We start from the raw sequence: 17,118 nt of genomic DNA, 5'->3' as shown, positions 1-17,118 counted from the left end.
CTCCAGAGATCATCACCCTGACAACAGGAAGATGGCAATTTGTGATATCATCATGATAAACATTATAAGAATGGTGATGTGCCCTCTCTGCTTTGCTTCTTGTTTTGGAACTTTTCCTTCCCTGCACCCAGACTGCCGCTTGTTTTCATTGTTGTGTCATTATAATTAGGACCCTGCAGATTTCTTTATAATTGCTAATTATAAATAGCTTTTGCAAGCTTAATTGATTCTGCTTACAAGGACTAACAGATTACCCAGGATTCCCCATCATTTGTCACAGCAACACATGGAGTGGGGAGAGGGGCCTTTGCTCTCAGATGTCCATGTAGGCTTCCCATGGATACTGGGCTGACCACTGTGGGAACTGGGTGTTGGGACTAGATGGGCTACTGACTTGATCCAGGAGCCAGACTCTTGTTATGTTATTTTTATTTTCTATGGATTTGTAATGTCCTGGGTGCAATCCCCTTCTCCTAACTCCTAACATTGGCCCCCAGTACGTTTCCAAGCACAATTCAAAGTGCTGGTGTTGACCTTTAAAGCCCTAAACGGCCTCGGTCCAGTATACCTGAAGGAGCGTCTCAACCTCCATCATTCTGCCCGGACGCTGAGGTCCAGCGCTGAGGGCCTTCTGGCGGTTCCCTCATTGCGAGAAGCAAAGCTACAGGGAACCAGGCAGAGGGCATTCTCGGTAGTGGCGCCTGCCCTGTGGAACGCCCTCCCATCACATGTCAAAGCGATAAATAACTACCTGACATTCAGAAGACATCTTAAGGCAGCCCTGTTCAGGGAAGTTTTTAATCTGTGATATTTTTTGTTTCTATGGAAGCTGCCCAGAGTGGCTGGGGAAACCCAGCCAGATGGGCGGGGTACAAATAATAAATTGTTATTATTATTATTATTCGTTTGTCTTGGCCCGACTGCACTTGCTGCCAATTTGTTTCCGGGCCCAATTCAGAGTGCTGGTTCTGACCTATAGAGCCCTAAACAGCTCAGGACTGCAATGCCTCTCTCACCATATAAACCAACCCAGACCTTGCAATCATCATCTGAAGCCCTTCTTCTTGTGCCTCCAGCACAAGAGGTCCAGAGGGTGGCAACACAAGAACGGGGCCTTCTCTGCAGTGGCTCCCTGTCTGTGGGATGCTCTCCTCATGGAGACTCGCCTGGTACCTTCATTACATACCTTTAGATGCAAAGCGAAAATGTTTCTCTTTAACCAGTGTTTGTCTGATTAACATTCTATGGCTTTTTAAATGTGCTTGTGGGGACGGGGTTATTACCGGTAATTTGTTTTTTTTCTCCATTTTATTGTGTGTTTTGTATTCTCATTTTGCATTTTTCTGTCGTGAGCCTCCCTGTGATCTTCAGATGAAGGGTGCCACATAAATTTAATTACTAAATTAATAATAGCACCATGGGACGGGTCTAATGTCCAATTATGGTTTTTTAAACCATAATTAAATGCAAAGTTGTGCAGGCGACAGGAGAAGGAAATGCTCCATCTCCTTTCCTGACCACAGAAAGCAGGAGGGTTCAATCCTGCAGGGTGCTGCTTTGCAAGCGCCTTCCCTGTGGGGCAAGTACTTATGAAGGAGCATCTCGCTGGGGACTGTAGCCTTCCCACCTGATACCACACCCACTGACAGCCCTAGTTCACACCGGGACTCCTAACTTGACCCAGACAATTCAGGACTGCCTGTACCCAACTCCGCCGAAGCTCAAACCCTCTTGCTTCAGTCAAATCCAGTGCACAGCCTAATCTTTATCATAATACATCATATATACTCACTTATAAATTTAATTCTCGTCTTTGGTCATATTAGGTTGGGTCTCATAGGGATGGACAGATCAGTCTATTTATGGTCCATACCACTTTCACAGGTCTTCAGTCACAAGTCATTCCCATCCAATTCTGCCTCAATCTGTAATTTTTCTTTTAAAAAATGAATGGGAATTTGCTTTATTTTGAACATTTTCCCCCATGGAATACACCTTTAAAAAAATCATTTTCTCCCAAATTACGCATTTGTGCATGCGTATGAACCAAAACCATGGATTTTCATCAATGTTTTGGTACATTCTTTGAGCCAATACCTGAACCTCAAAATCTGGATAAGTGTAAAGAAACCTGAAGGATAACTGCGTTCTGCCCTGTGTTATTAGTCTGGGGAGTGCAAATCAGATTCATTCACTTAAAAAACAAACAAACACAAAACATATCACATGAATTCCTCCAACATTCCTAAGGTTTGAAGTGATGGAACAGGGCAATTGATTGGAAAGGCCCTGAGCAAATATTCATGAGCAGTTTCTGATACAGTGGTACCTCGGGTTAAGTACTTAATTCGTTCTGGAGGTCCGTACTTAACCTGAAACTGTTCTTAACCTGAAGCACCACTTTAGCTAATGGGGCCTCCTGCTGCCGCCATGCCGCCGGAGCACGATTTCTGTTCTCATCCTGAGGCAAAGTTCTTAACCTGAAGCACTATTTCTGGGTTAGCAGAGTGTGTAACCTGAAGCATATGTAACCTGAAGCGTATGTAACCCGAGGTACCACTGTACAATATACAAAGGAGTTTTTGAACACACTTGAGCCTGTCTCTATGTGTTTCTTGCTCCACAAGATAAACATCACTTGGAAGAGGAAGCCAAGATAAACAAGGTCAACCTGACACCTTTCTCACAATCCCTGTCAGCATCCACCAGTCGAAGGGTGTGAGACCCAAAAATGGTGGAGTTCAGACACTGAATTTGAGTGTCCCTAGATCCATTAAGGAAAGATCCCTCCAGAGTTGGGGCCAAACCTTATCTTATCTATGTTGGTGTAGCTAAGCTTCTGCCATAGCCTATCTCTAGGGATGGAGTCGAAAGCGGAGGTCAGGTCCACAAAAGCCGCATGTAGTTTGCAGTTGAACCTGTTTAGGTATTTATCAATCAGGGTAAATAGAACAAGACATTGGCCAGATGTACTATGACCTTTACGGAAGCCAGCCTGTTCCGGGTGGAATAGCTTTGTTTCTTCTGCCCACTCGATTAATTTCTCTAGCAAGAATCTAGAATAGACCTTGTATGAAGTATCCAGCAGGCTGATAGGTCGATAGTTACGCAGATCTTGTGGGTCCCCTTTTTTATGTATTGGGATGACTATGCTCTGTTTCCAGTTAGATAGGATCTTAAGAGTAGCATTGATAGTGGTAAAGAGAGATGCTAAAATAGGGGCCCACCACGTCTGGTTCGATAAAAATACCTCCGGTGGTATCATATCCTCCCCCGGGGATTTATCCCCTGAAAGCATGCTGATTAGTTGTAAACATCTCTCTGGGGAAACTGGTTCCCAGGTGGGCAAGGCAGATGCTGGTAGAATAGAGACTACGTTTACTACTGGATCTGGGGGGGAATACAGCTGAGCAAAGTGAGAGTGCCAACTGGCTGCTGTGATGTTATTAACGATGAATGAGTGGGGTCTTAAACCTGCATTAATTAAGTTCCAGAATTTCTTGTCATCACAGGTTTTAATGGCCACTGACAGCGCCGTCCAGCGTTCTTTCGCAAAGAGCAATTTCTTATGTTGAAGCAGCTTCTTATAGTATGAACGGAATTGGGCTACCTCCCTTATTTTGCTCTGGGTGCTGTCTGATTTCAAATCAGACTGAAGAAATCTAAGCCAACTTCTGCACTGTTTGCATTCTTGGTCGAACCAAGTTTGATTCTTCCAGGGGCCAAACCAAAAAGGATCCATCTTGTCCCCTTCCCAGCCCACTCTGCTCTTTCCCCCTACTACTTTACCTAGACAGGTGAACAGCTTTCATAAACATCAGTACACCAAAAGGATGAATTCACTGTGTCCTGTATGGAGCCATGGGACTCTAAAATGCGAAGCCACAAGGACAGTCAGCGGAACTGTGGTATTCTGCAATATTCCAGAATAGGAGGCAATATTTTTAAACAGGGATGGGAGGCCTTGGCTGCCAGATTTTGTTGGACTACAGTGCCCATAACCCTTGACCACTGGACATGTCAATGAGCTGCAGCTGATGGGAATTAGAGTCTAACAACATCTGGAGAGAAACAGGTTCTTATCTCTGATTTAAAATAATTTTTTTTAAATAAAAATTGTATTGGGTTTTTACATTTTATAAAGACACACACACACAAAAAGACAAAGACAACACATATACAATTTCATACCCTTACTTTCTTTACCCTCTTTCCCTGACTTCCCCCCACCCCCTCTTCATACATCCCAATTCCGATAATTAGTTCAGCAAGTTCTTATCTATAATCTTAAACATATTATTATTATTTTTAAAACTTAGCTCTTTTTACTTGTCCACATTTAATTTATCCAATTCTCTTATAAACATTAAATCCTTTTTCTAAGGTCGACCTAACTTCCCTTCCACGAATTTCTCCCTTTATTATATTAATTATAGGTCACAATGGCCAAATACAAAAATCATAAAATTTTGAAATTCTATTCTCCCCTCCCTCCCTATCCCGGTTTCCATCCCTTCCCAAGCAAATGTCCACAAAAACAGTTCCTAGCCCGGATTCCTCACATCCGAGGCCTTCAATTCTCTGTCAGTCTCTCTCTGCCGATTTTGTTGGTAATCCTTTTTGTTGGTCCTCAGGTCTCGAAGGAGTTCTGTCACAGTCACATCAAATTTTCTTCCATCCAAAATGTTTAAAAGCAATTGCTGTAAAAAGGTCAGCTGCTCTCCCATACTCAAAGAGGAAGTCCCAATCATGTTTTTTTATTCTTTTAAATTCCAGTATTCCAAGTACTCCAGGGACTTCCTTCCTCATCTTTCTCATCTTTCGCAGATTTGTAATCCAAAGATCTTCTTCTTTATTTTCTGACGATATAGGCTTCTGGTTGGTATTTTCCACCTGTACTTTCTCCACTCCTTCTTTCCTCTCCGCCAATTCCAGTCTCTTCTGGTTCAGCTGCAGATTTTTTATCAGTCGAATCCTTTATGCATTCAGCAGAGTTGTTTGTTTTAGAATTCAAGGTCATAAGTTCTTTGTTCATAGCCGTACTCTGCTCTTGCAAGATTCCCACGAGAAAAAACATTTTTTCTATCTCTGCCAGTAATTTTCCCTCTGCAGCCATTGTAATGTCTCTAGTTCCCCCTAGGGGGATTCCAATTGCTTAATAGTCCTTTTCCAACAATCCGTTACTTTGTTGTTTATTACTACTTTGTTTCCAACCACCTCAATTCAAATGTAACACCTTTAGTTCAGAGAGTTATTAAATAGCAAAGTTCTTGACTTTAACCGCCCGTTTGACAGCTCCTTTGACAGCTGTCAAACTCCTTATTCTTTTTCCTCCGGCACACACACAGGACGCTCCCGGGTTCGGGGGGAGGGGTTACACAAAAACTTCCAAAATTCCTCCCTTTCTCTCCAGCACAAAGACTTATTCTGTCAAATTCATGGAAATATCTTTTATCTAGCACCAAAAAGACAGTAATCTCTCCACCTTAGTTCTCCAATCCTTGCTTTAGATCGTTTGTAGGTAGGGGGGGGTGCGGACTTCCCTTTAGCACATCCCCCGGTCGTGCTGAATTCAAAGGTAAAAATTTTAAAGTCCAAATTCCATTCTACTCACAGGTTGTTTGTTTTCCAGTCCAAATTTTGGGAAAAAAGTCAGCGCTCTCCGGCCATGGCTCGCGGCTTCGCTCCACTGAAGTAGCGGTCTACTCACAGCACCACGCCACTCTCCGTACCCTCTCCGTAGCCTTTAAAAAGGCTCTTCGTGGGTCGGGGAAGGCGCTTAAAGGTGCCCGCCGAGTCACCAAGTCCGCAGGCTTCCGCGCCTGCGGTTTCTAAGGGTCCCCGCGTCGCCGGTGCGGTAAGACCCGTCTTCAGCAGAGCCGATTTCCTCCGGAGCTCGGAGGGAATCCGCCATTAACCGATCGCGCTAACCCGGAAGTCCTTTGTTGAGCTTTTTTAAAGTTCTGCCCAAAGTTGTTGAGCTTTCCTTGCAAGATCCCAAAGGAGGGGGGCAAGCTATTTTAAAGGAAATTCACCAAAACTTACACTACCAACATGGGCTGCCATACCTCCAGATTTTCCTGGACAATTCAGTGATTTCCACCCAGACAGTTTCCAACGGCCAAATTCCAGCTATGTCCTCTGATTTAAAATATGTTATCTCCCTTAAACTCTGAGCTATCTAGCAACTCTATGGCAGCACAATTAACTTAAAGAAGTACTTGCTAAAACAGAAAGGCCTAATAAATTTTCTTGAGCACCATGTCAAGGAGCTTGTGGTAGACGTATTAATATAGGAAGGACATTCTTAATTGATGGGACACTAAGCCAACTCTTACACATCCAGATGAAATGGAAACTTGCTGAAATACATACCTTGTGGAAATGCTAGCGTTTAGACAGTAATTCAAACCATCTTGTATCAGTTATGAAATGGGATATGGCATTGCAGTAAGACCTTGAACTCACTGTGCTGGTGTTTGGTTCACTCATGCGGTACAAATAACTGAGCAAGCTGTAAGCATTAGCAGTCCTTTCCATTGTTCCTCAGCCACCCACATTCCACCCACAAAATGATGAGCAAGATTTTACAACATAACAGATGATGCCAAGTCAGGAAGGCCATAGCTATAGCTCCACTCACAGTATGAAGGTGTGCATTGGCAGAAATCCTGCTCACACTGCATAATGTGATTGCATCCTGCCACACTGGGGGTGGAACTACAACGAGGAAGGCGCAACATCGCAGCCTCAGCTTTCATTCTTGCTCTACCCCTCTTCCACCTCTAACACTTGAGACTAGATTTTGCCATTTCATTTATAGCAACCCTCCCCAGTCTCAATTGCTGATCATCTCACCACCACCACAAAATGAGTCTTCTACTCCATCAGTAACTTGAGAAGCAGATCTTTGTTTAGAAGGGCAGTTATCTCAGCAAAGCATTCCAGTGACTATGTGGGCATTTTCATATATGATGCTAAAAGATGAATTTCAACACTTAATTCATGTTTTTGTTGAATTGCTTATGAATACAGTAAATCAGAGATGGAGAACCTGTGGCCCGCCAGATCTGGCTCAACCAATATTCCCATCATCCCTGACCACTGACCATGCAGACTGGGGTTGATGGACATTGGAGTCCAACAGCAAGTTCTCTACCTCTGCTGTAAGCACAGGTGAGAATCTGGAAATATAAGACTGGATGTACATTGCAGCTTATCTGGGTTTTGCACCCCTTTTCGGGGCAAATCTAAAAACAAGGCTAATTTAAGTGTCAAGAATATAACCATAGTTAACCTTTCATTTGATGGAGGTTTATTCATGACTATGGTCATGATTCAGACAATGTAGATCAGGCAATTAAGGATTTTACATTTCCCCCAAATCATGTGTCAGATTTATTTTTGAAGGGCTGTAGGCTATCTCAGTTGGTAGAGCATGCTCTGCATGTAAAATGTCCCAGTTCCAACCCCCAGCTTCTCCATGCAGGGCTGGGAGGGGAGACACTTTCCTGAAACCCTGGAGAAGAGCTGCCAGTCTGTGTAAGCAGTACTAAGCCAAGTACTAAGTACTAAGATGGATCAGTGGTTTGGCTCAGAATTAGGCAGCTTCTAACTGCACCATTTCTCAAGGTCAAAAGAAGGAAGAAGGAAGTACTCTGTGACAAACATACATACATACATACATACATACGCACCCCCTGATCTGAAATGTACCAGAACTCTGCGAAAATAACTACAGGAAAATTATAATTAAAAAAACAAACCATGTTGCTTTTTTGTGGCAGGCCTGGCCCCAAAGCATTTGTTCAGGTAGTCAGGTAGTCTCTCTGCTGCTTCCCAACGCTGCCAGCTTCCTCTTGTTATGCAAATGTCGGAGGTTTCCGTCATTACAACTAATCAGCAGAGGCAATAACTTGTAGAGCCAAATGACGGCTTCTCTTTTTTCCCTTTTCAGTCCGCGAGCTCCTTATCTAAATAGTTAAGTCATACCAGCCCCGACAGTAGCATAAGAAAGCAATTATCTAGTTTAAAAAGTGAGCGGAGACAGGCAGCAAGGCTTATTACCTTCTTCTCCCTTAGGACTGAACAATTATTCCAGGGTTTTTTAAAATATGAAAAGGTAACTTCAGTCGAATGCAATTGAACGCATCATCAAGCCTACCTAGTGGCGGTGAAGGCAGCAAAGAAAGCATACTTCGCTGCCTCTTTTGCATCCTTGTTGTGTCATCCAGAAGAGCTTTTCCGGGTAGTGTGGGGCCTCTTACAGTCTGGCCCAAAGGAGATGGTAGAACTGACAATGACCGCTCCCCACATCAAACAGGGGGGCGCCCTTTGCGTGGTCGAGCACAGCCCCTGGGACCCTATGTGGCACCATTAGCACAGGCTTGGCTTCACCTCCCCCCAGGTGGGATACCTGGAGGTCTCTGCCTACCTCAACCAGTCGCCCAATCCCGCCTGGGGAGGCGTTGCCAAGGTAATCAGGCCAGGTAAGGGGAGGGCCCACCCTGCCCACAGAATAGGGGGAGGATCTTACCTGGGAATCGTCAGTTGGCTCCAGAGCTTCTCCCACCCTACCCACCCTCAGTTAAGATTTCTTTTGCAGGTTAACCTTTTCTCCACAGGTACATGGACGCTGCTATGTCAGGGTCACTGTTGAAGGGCCAGAAAGGAATTCCCCTGCGTTGGCAGGTTTGCCTTTCCCGTAGCAAAACGTCACAACTTTGGCGGTATCAGGCCTTGGGCGGAACCCTTTAGTCTATCTTCCCTAAATGGGGGTGGGGGGTGTAACAGTGACCCACACAACCCCTTCTCTTTGCGGCGGCGATACCAGGGTTCCCCGTTAAAGGGGTTGTTTTGAGGGGAGGCTTTGGCCGTACGCCTAGAGGTTGTCATTGCCCTGCGACGGCGGCATAACAGGGACGGGCTCTCTCTGCTTGAACATATGTTCTCCAGAGCCAGCCCATCCCCACACACACTCTGGATAACCCTGATGTTACCCAGATCCACAACGGGGGACTGGGAAAGATAAACGCCCAATGCCTGAGCCAAGGTCTGCCCACATCTGAAACATAATAAAGTTGTGGCCAATTTTAATCCCATAGTACCTTGTCTTGAGTCGTTATTGCACACAGGGCTGCCCAGGGGTTGGGGGACTCCGCCTGTCCATGCAATAGCTGGCTGTGACTTGTTTGCAAAGCACTTTGAGGACAAAATCATTGGCATCCACCAAGATCTTAACTCTACTATTCCAGCAGATGACTCTCAAGGGGTGTTGAGAGCAGTGTGTAGTCCAGGGGTCAGCAAGTCTTACCGGCCATGGGCTGGATCACTCCCACAGAGATCGTCCGTGGGGCAAACCGACTCAGAGCGACGCTGGATATCACGTCTGCGCATGTCCGCGGCGCTGGAAATTGCTTCTGCGCATGCCCTGACGCCGAAAATCACACCAACGCAGAAGTGATTTTCAGCATCTGTGCATGAGCAGACGCAATTTCCGGCGCCGCTTGGCAAGTCCCCATGGCGTGTTGCGCCTGTTTAGCGCAGCGCACGGGGGACTCACCAAGCGGGCGGCTCGGTTTGCGGGTGGCTCATGGGCCAGCAAAACGATCTTCGTGGGCCGTATCCGGCCCATGGGCCGCACGTTGCCGACCTCTGGTGTAGTCCCTGACCCTCCCAAGTGTCCCCATTTCACAGGGACAGTCCCGGATTTACAGAAACTGCCCCAGTTTCTGATTTGATCCCAGAATGTCCCGCTTTCCCCTAGGACGTCCCTATTTTCATTGGATAAACGTCAGAGGGTATGGATACAAGTAGGTAGCCGTGTTGGTCTGCCGTAGTCAAAACAAAATAAAAAAATTCCTTCCAGTAGCACCTTAGAGACCAACTAAGTTTTTTTATTGGTATGAGCTTTCGTGTAAATGCACACTTCTTCAGATACACTGAAACAGAAGTCACCAGACCCTTATATACAGGGTATGGAGTTATTCAACCACCAAGCCAAAGAGATAAGTAACTATACAATCTTTAGAAGACGTCTGAAGGCAGCTCTGTATAGATAATATTTTTTTTAATGCTTAATGTTTTATTATGTTTTTATATATGTTGGAAGCTGCCCAGAGTGGCTGGGGCAACCCAGTCAGATAAGCAAGGTATAAATTATTATAAATATTATCTCCAGGCAACGTGGCCAATGTTCAGGGATGCTGGGATTTAGACTCCAAAGCAAATGGAGGGTACTTGTTTGGGGAAAGGTTTATATCAAGTAGGCAGTATGAAGAATGTACTTATAGCAGTGATATCTGTGACATGGGCAAATGTATTTCCAGCCTGTGTCACTTTTGCATGTTTTTACCCACAATTCCGTCCCTTTTCTATGTCACCCTGCAAATTTTTGAAAAGCATTTCTCTAATTTAAATAGCTTTTGTCAAGGGCAGATATTTTAACATCCCCAGAAAGATGGACATTGCGGATGTTCTTCGAATGTGCTGGACACTGTAGAACATATTCTTTTCTACTGTCCACTGTACAACCAACTACGCAAACGCATACTATCCCCTTTTTTGAGTAGTCTAACGCCATGGCAAAATGAAAATACCGTATTTTTCGCCCCATAGGACGCAGCGGCCCATAGGACGCACCAAGTTTATTGGGGGGGGGGAATAAAGGAAAAAAAATTATTTCCCCCCCAGGCACTTGTGGGGCCAGCAGCGGGGAGAAGCACTCTTCTCCCCACCGCCAGCCTTCAGACCAGTTCCGGGGACAGCGGGAAGATGCGCTGCGCCTCCCCGCTATCCCCGGAGCTTGCGGGGCCGGCTGCGGGGGGAAGCACTCTTCTCCCCGCCGCCCACCTTCAGACCAGGTCCAGGGAGAGCGGAAAGGCGCGCTGCGCCTCCCAGCTGTCCCCAGAGCTTGCGGGGCTGGCAACGGGGAGAAGCACTCTTCTCCCCGCTGCTCGCCTCTAGACCAGGTCCGGGGACAGCGGGAAGATGCGCTGTGCCTCCCCGGAGCTTGCGGGGCTGGCGGCGGGGAGAAGCACGCGTCTCCCCGCCATCAGCCTCCAAACCACATTGGGAGACAGCAGGATGGCGGCGTTCCGCCTCCCCGCTGTCCCCCGACCTTGTGGGGTTGGTGCTGGGGCTCTCCTGAAGCCTGGAGAGCAAGAGGGGTCGGTGCGCACCGACCCCTCTCGCTCTCCAGGCTTCAGCGAAAGCCTGCATTCGCCCCATAGGACGCACACACATTTCCCCTTCATTTTTGGAGGGGAAAAAGTGCGTCCTATAGGGCGAAAAATACGGTAATCAGATTCTAGCTGATGTAACTGGGTGACTGGGTTTTTGTCAATAGTATCCCTTAGAGTGGTGAATGGCACTGTTTAGCGGAAGAAATCCCAATGAAAATCCTTGTCATTATATATTTTGCATGGCTGTTTATCTGTATATATTTTACAATTTTATATATGGATGTTTTATGATGGCCTACATTTGTAATGCCTAATAAAGGTTTGGCGAAGTAAGTATTTCCAGCCTGTGTCACTTTTGCATTTTTATTGCATGCATATATTGTGCTTTTATATTTTGATTTTGTTCTGTGAACCACCCTGAGACCTCTGGGTATAGGGCGGCATATAAATTCAATCAATCAATCAATCAATCAATAATTTTTACCCACAATCCCTTCCCTTTTCTATGTCACTCTGCAAATTTTTAAAAAAGTGTTCCTCTCACTATACAAATTTAAATAGGTATTTAAAAATATATTTAAATATGTTTTTTCCTTTTAAATTACTGAAAACTGTATCTAAACCAGTGGCCAAACTTTAACATCAAAAAACCAGTTGTAATGTATGTCTGTCATAAGAAGGTGACAGAGCCTTGACACTTACCAATGGCTGAAGCAGAAAGAAGGTTTCAGCTATGCTCACCAGAGAATTTGAGTCTGCAGAGAGAAGATTTATTTATTTCCTAAAATCTATATACTGCTTGATTGTTTTACCGCATTATTTTACCCCAACAGACAATTCTGATTCCCCCCCACTTACTTTTTCTTTCTGTCACAAGTCTGCCCTTAACGTTAATTTCCCCTCAGGATCAAAGGTGCCATGTCCCCCACCTTTTTGTTGTTTCCTTATTCATAATCAAACGGGAGACCCGCACATTCAAATGCTGATAATAAATAGGCGATAAATTATTAACAGTAGCAAGCTTGAGGGAAACGAGATGAAAGCTGACGGATGTTTCTCTGAAAAGCAGCAAATGTAACTGACCAGGCCTGCGAGAGAATTGTAGAAGACTAGCTTGTGTGAAGAACGTGCCTCGCAGAAGCAGGATGGGATATACACATATATTTTAATGGACAGGTAAAATTTAAATTACCAGTATGTTTGTTACTGTGAGGCCATTTGGAGGATCGGATCTCAGGTCTTTACTGTGAATGCCCTACCCTCCAACATTGCTCTGATGGGGACATTTTGGGATCAAATTTGGGGCGGCTTCTGTAAATCTGGGACCGTCCCTGGAAAATAGGGACACTTGGAGGGTCTGGAATGGTGGAAGGAGCAGTTTCCACAAAACCATCGGCTTTTCCATTCAATCTGAAGCCTGAGCCAAGGTGGAAGGGAGAAAGCTTAACTTTCAAACACAAGCTCAGGCTATGACACAAAAATAAATCTCTGCATAATGACAGCGTCTAATGGAAGAGGTTCCCAGCGCTGTTAATGAGAGCTCGGAGATAGGAGCGGAGCTATAAATATTTTAAAATAATTAAAATATATTGCTATTGCTGGGCCCCGAGGAAGTGTGGGGCTGCTGAACTGTCAGCTGTGGTGCTGAGGGAAATTGTTTTCTGAAGAAATGAATAAATGGAAGCACTTAAGTAATAAGATTTTGTATTTGCCAATCCTCCCACCAAGAGAGCAAGTGGAGGGGAAAGAAAATCTTTGAAATGATGAAAGGACCATAGGCCATGCAGCTAGCATCAACACTAAGCTCTCTTTGTGGCCGTGCAGAGCCATAACATTTTTTTATTATCTAATAACAAGAACACCCAGGGCTTGTTTTCAGCTGGAACTCTCCGGAACTCAGTTCTGGCACCTCTCAGAGGGGCGCCATTGCCATTCCAAGAAGTGTTCATGGTGAATCACTGCACCACTTTTCCTAGTATAATATCACTAAGGGCACCTTTTTTTTACTGTGCCAATGTCTTGGCCCTAGATAAAGGGCTGTAACTCCCAGACTGGTTTCTGCCAAAGTCTTTAATGCATACAGTGGTGCCCCGCAAGACAAACGCCTCGCAAGACGGAAAACCCGCTAGACGAAAGGGTTTTCCGTTTTGGAGGCGCTTCGCAAAACAAATTTCCCTATGGGCTTGCTTCGCAAGACGAAATGTCTTGTGAGTTCCTGCGGGTTTTTTCCCCCTTTTCCTAAGCCGCTAAGCCGCTTATCAGCTGATCCGCTGATAAGCCGCTTAACAGCTGATCGCTAAAAGCCGCTAAACCGCTAATAGCGCTAATCCGCTAAGCTGTCAATGGGCTTGCTTTGCAAGACGGAAAAACCGCTATACGAAGAGCCTCACGGAACGGATTAATTCCGTCTTGCGAGGCACCACTGTAATTCAAAGGGATACAAAGGCAATACACAGGTTACAAGGTGGAACAGATACGTAAGAGGTATAGACACATGGCTAAGTGTAAAAAGGCTAGTCCACATCACTGTCCTCTGTGGCCAGTCAGATGCCCAAGGGAAGCTCGCAAGAAGATCTGGAGCCCAACAACACTCTCCCTATCTGTGGTCCCAGGAACAGGTATTCAGAGACATGCTTTCTCCAAAATTGTAAGTAGGGGTCATTCCACGCCAAATCACCTGATGCCATGCGCTCTCACAACTCAGATTTTCTTCAAAAATAATTATTATTATTATTATGTGTAGATACCTATGAGTTAATTTGTTTAGATTTTTGGGTCCGAAATTGGGCGCAGGAGAAATTTTTAAAAATTTCAATTTTCACACCATTTAGGCTAATGCAATTTCTGCACCAGTTTGGGGGGGGGCACACCTCCTGATTCACTTTTTTTCCAACCAATTGGGCTTATTTTGGTATCAAAATAAACAGACCAAAAAACCTTAAAAAATTAATTTGAGGTTATCTCATAGGTATGTAAAGGTAAAGGACCCACAGATGGTTAAGTCCAGTCAAAGGCAACTATGGGGTTGCGGCGCTCATCTTGCTTTACTGGCCAAGGGAGCTGACATTAGTCTGCAGACAGCTTCCGGGTCATGTGGCTAGCATGACTAAGCTGCTTCTGGCGAAACCAGAGCAGTGCACGGAAACACCGTTTATCTTCACACCGGAGTGGTACCTATTTATTTACTTGCACTCTGACATGCTTTCAAACTGCTAAGTTGGCAGGAGCTGGGACCGAGCAACAGGAGCTCACCCCATTGCAGGGATTCGAACTGCCAACCTTCTGATCGGCAAGCCCAAGAGGCTCAGTGGTTTAGACCACAGCACCCCCCCCAAAAAAAATATTAAACAAAATCTGATATTTGAGAGCACGGTCAAGTATTAAAATCAGGTGATTTGGTGTGGAATGACTCTTAGAGCATAGTAGCAACTGATAGTCTTATCTCCATTAATATGTCCAACATTTTAAGGCTATCCTAGCTTTGGGGCGGCACAAAGACATTAAATAGGGTATTTGAGGGTCGAGGAGGAGCATTAGAAAGCCTGCAAAACCCATGTATCTCAAGGCCTGCTCCTTGGGTCTCTCTGCTGCATCAGCTCTGGATTGGGGCAGCAAAATAAAAGAAGAAATGCAGCCCAAGCCTTTGCCCTGATAAAGCCTTGTATGTATTTTACTCCCTGGTTCCCCAGCCCCATTTAGGTTTGCTCTGTTTGGCTGCCGGTTCTTCTTTTATGCTGCTACGCTTGGATATTTTATCGATTCTATGTTCCTTTCAGCTGATGGTTTGTAAGTCACCTTGGGGGGAACAGAGCATGGGATACAAGTATTTCAGTAACTCAACTAAAAATCTTTCCTTCCTTCCTTCTTTCTTTCTTTCTTTCTTTCTTTCTTTCTTTCTTTTTAAAAAAAGATATTGTAAAATGGAAAATGTGCCAGAGGTAAGCCTGCATAGCAGAAGAAAAAGCACAGCCTCCATTTACTCCTCTGTCCTGCTTGGTGATAAACGTTTCATGAACACCTCTAACAACCAAGGCAAGCTTTACTGTTCTCTTGCCAGTACCCATGCTGAGTGAAATCCATAACCCACAGGCACATTCACAGGTTTGTGTGTTAAAAAAAAAGAATTGCGAGAAAGAAAGAAACTCTGGAAATTAGGATAGATGCCCTATTGATAGGTTTGTGCAAACCTGACCATTTCTCAACCTGTGGTCCTGTAGGCACAGACACAAAAAACCAATCTATTGTAGTGCTGCGCTATTAAATTCTGAGGGCAGATTAGAGTCAGCTGCTACTTGTGAACAATCCATAAATTGTAGAAGAACATTGCAAATTAGTTGCTTTCTGTTCTTTACCATAACACTGAATCTAGTGAGGCATCGATTCATTATAGCTAGTAGCCAATGATATCCTTTAGTTTTTCATTGAGGTGAAATTTACAATAGTGCACTTTTTAGTGGAGAGTCTAAAAGCACCATACTTTTCCGACATGGGGAAGCACTTCTGTGCAGGAAAAGGCATGAAATTAATGTGGAAGAGGCCCCATGCGGCAATCGCACATGCATGTACGGCATTAACATCATGTTCGTTGGTGACATTTCATCAAGGGAGGGCTGCCAGTCTCATTTGCCGTTGGTGTCTAGGAATAGGGTGAAAACTTATTATTAGGAAGATTATTAAAATTTGAGGGGTTTGAAGTTTCCTCTGTTAGCCAGGGTCTTGTATTCCCCCAACCCCCTTTGCTTCTCTGAGCTTCTCTACTAAGGTGTTCTTTTAAATAATTTGAGCCTGGTCCAGAAGCTGAGGTAACAGACTATGGCCAGCACATAACTCCTATGCTTAAAAGCTTGCATGGGTTGACTATTTGCTGCCAGGCCAAGTTCAAGGGTTTTGCATCAATTTGCAATGCCCTTAACAACTTGGGTCCAGAATACCTTAAGGACTGTTTGATTCCTTATACAGTGGTACCTCGGGTTACATACACTTCAGGTTACAGACACTTCAGGTTACAGACTCCACTAACCCAGAAAAAGTACCTCAGGTTAAGAACTTTGCTTCAGGATGAGAACAGAAATCGTGCTCCAGCGGCGCAGCAGCAGCAGGAGGCCCCATTAGCTAAAGTGGTGCTTCAGGTTAAGAACAGTTTCAGGTTAAGAACAGACCTCCGGAACAAATTAAGTACTTAACCGAAGGTACCACTGTATTCCTGCCTGACATTAGGGAAGGGGGAGAAATGAACGAGAAACTAGCTAGCCCGCACTCCATGAACCAATACATGCACCAAAACAGAGCTTGCCTTCAAAACTCATACTTCTCTGAATTTTTGATGCGGTTTCCCAATGAAAACAATATGTACAAAAAGCACATGTTCGTGAAAATAACATACCCAAAATACTTCACATTAGGAGAAATCACTTGTGCAGTAGACAAAAACTCATACCAAAACAATGTGAGATAGGCACACAAATGTTGAAGAAATTTCATGAGTATTTTTTTAAAGCAAGAAATTTGCAAATTGCAGCAGAAATTTGGAGAACTGAATTTACAATGGGATATCCTCACAAAGAAAAAAAAGTGAGAATAGCTGAGTCAGCAGAGCATGAGACTCTTAATTTCAAGGTTGTGGGTTTGAGCCCCACAATGGGCAAAATACACCTGTGTTGCAGGGAGTTGAACTAGATGACTCTCATGTCCCTTCCAGCTCTATGATTCTATGAAAACAAAACAAAAACACCAGCCTGGAGAGGCCCAAAATGAAGTTTGATAACAGATCTGTATCGTTGAACTTTAGAAGACAAGGCTTTCTCTTTGAATAAATATAATCATTGTCTGAAAGCACTTATGCAAGTAGATTTTCCCCTCCCTATATTTAACATTCATACCTAGCTGTAGCATAGGAGTTAATGTTTCTTTGCGTTCTTACCATTACAAGAGGAAG

The 17,118-nt window shown here is 44.6% G+C and overlaps 1 long non-coding RNA gene across 1 annotated transcript; it reads right to left on the bottom strand.

Annotated features, from left to right (window-relative positions):
* Window positions 1-899: 899 nt before the first annotated feature.
* LOC309326189 lies at window positions 900-12,928 on the bottom strand. Its single transcript, XR_014150220.1, has 3 exons — window positions 12,113-12,928; window positions 11,886-11,938; window positions 900-1,936 (listed from the first exon to the last, which is right to left on the bottom strand). It is a non-coding gene; the product is annotated as an uncharacterized lncRNA (long non-coding RNA).
* Window positions 12,929-17,118: the final 4,190 nt, after the last annotated feature.

This window comes from Podarcis erhardii (genome assembly GCF_964252035.2).
Source record: "Podarcis erhardii genome assembly, chromosome: 12".
Classification (NCBI taxonomy): domain Eukaryota; kingdom Metazoa; phylum Chordata; class Lepidosauria; order Squamata; family Lacertidae; genus Podarcis; species Podarcis erhardii.
Note: the sequence above shows the minus strand (reverse complement) of the source record. Positions and strands in the feature narration are given on the sequence as shown.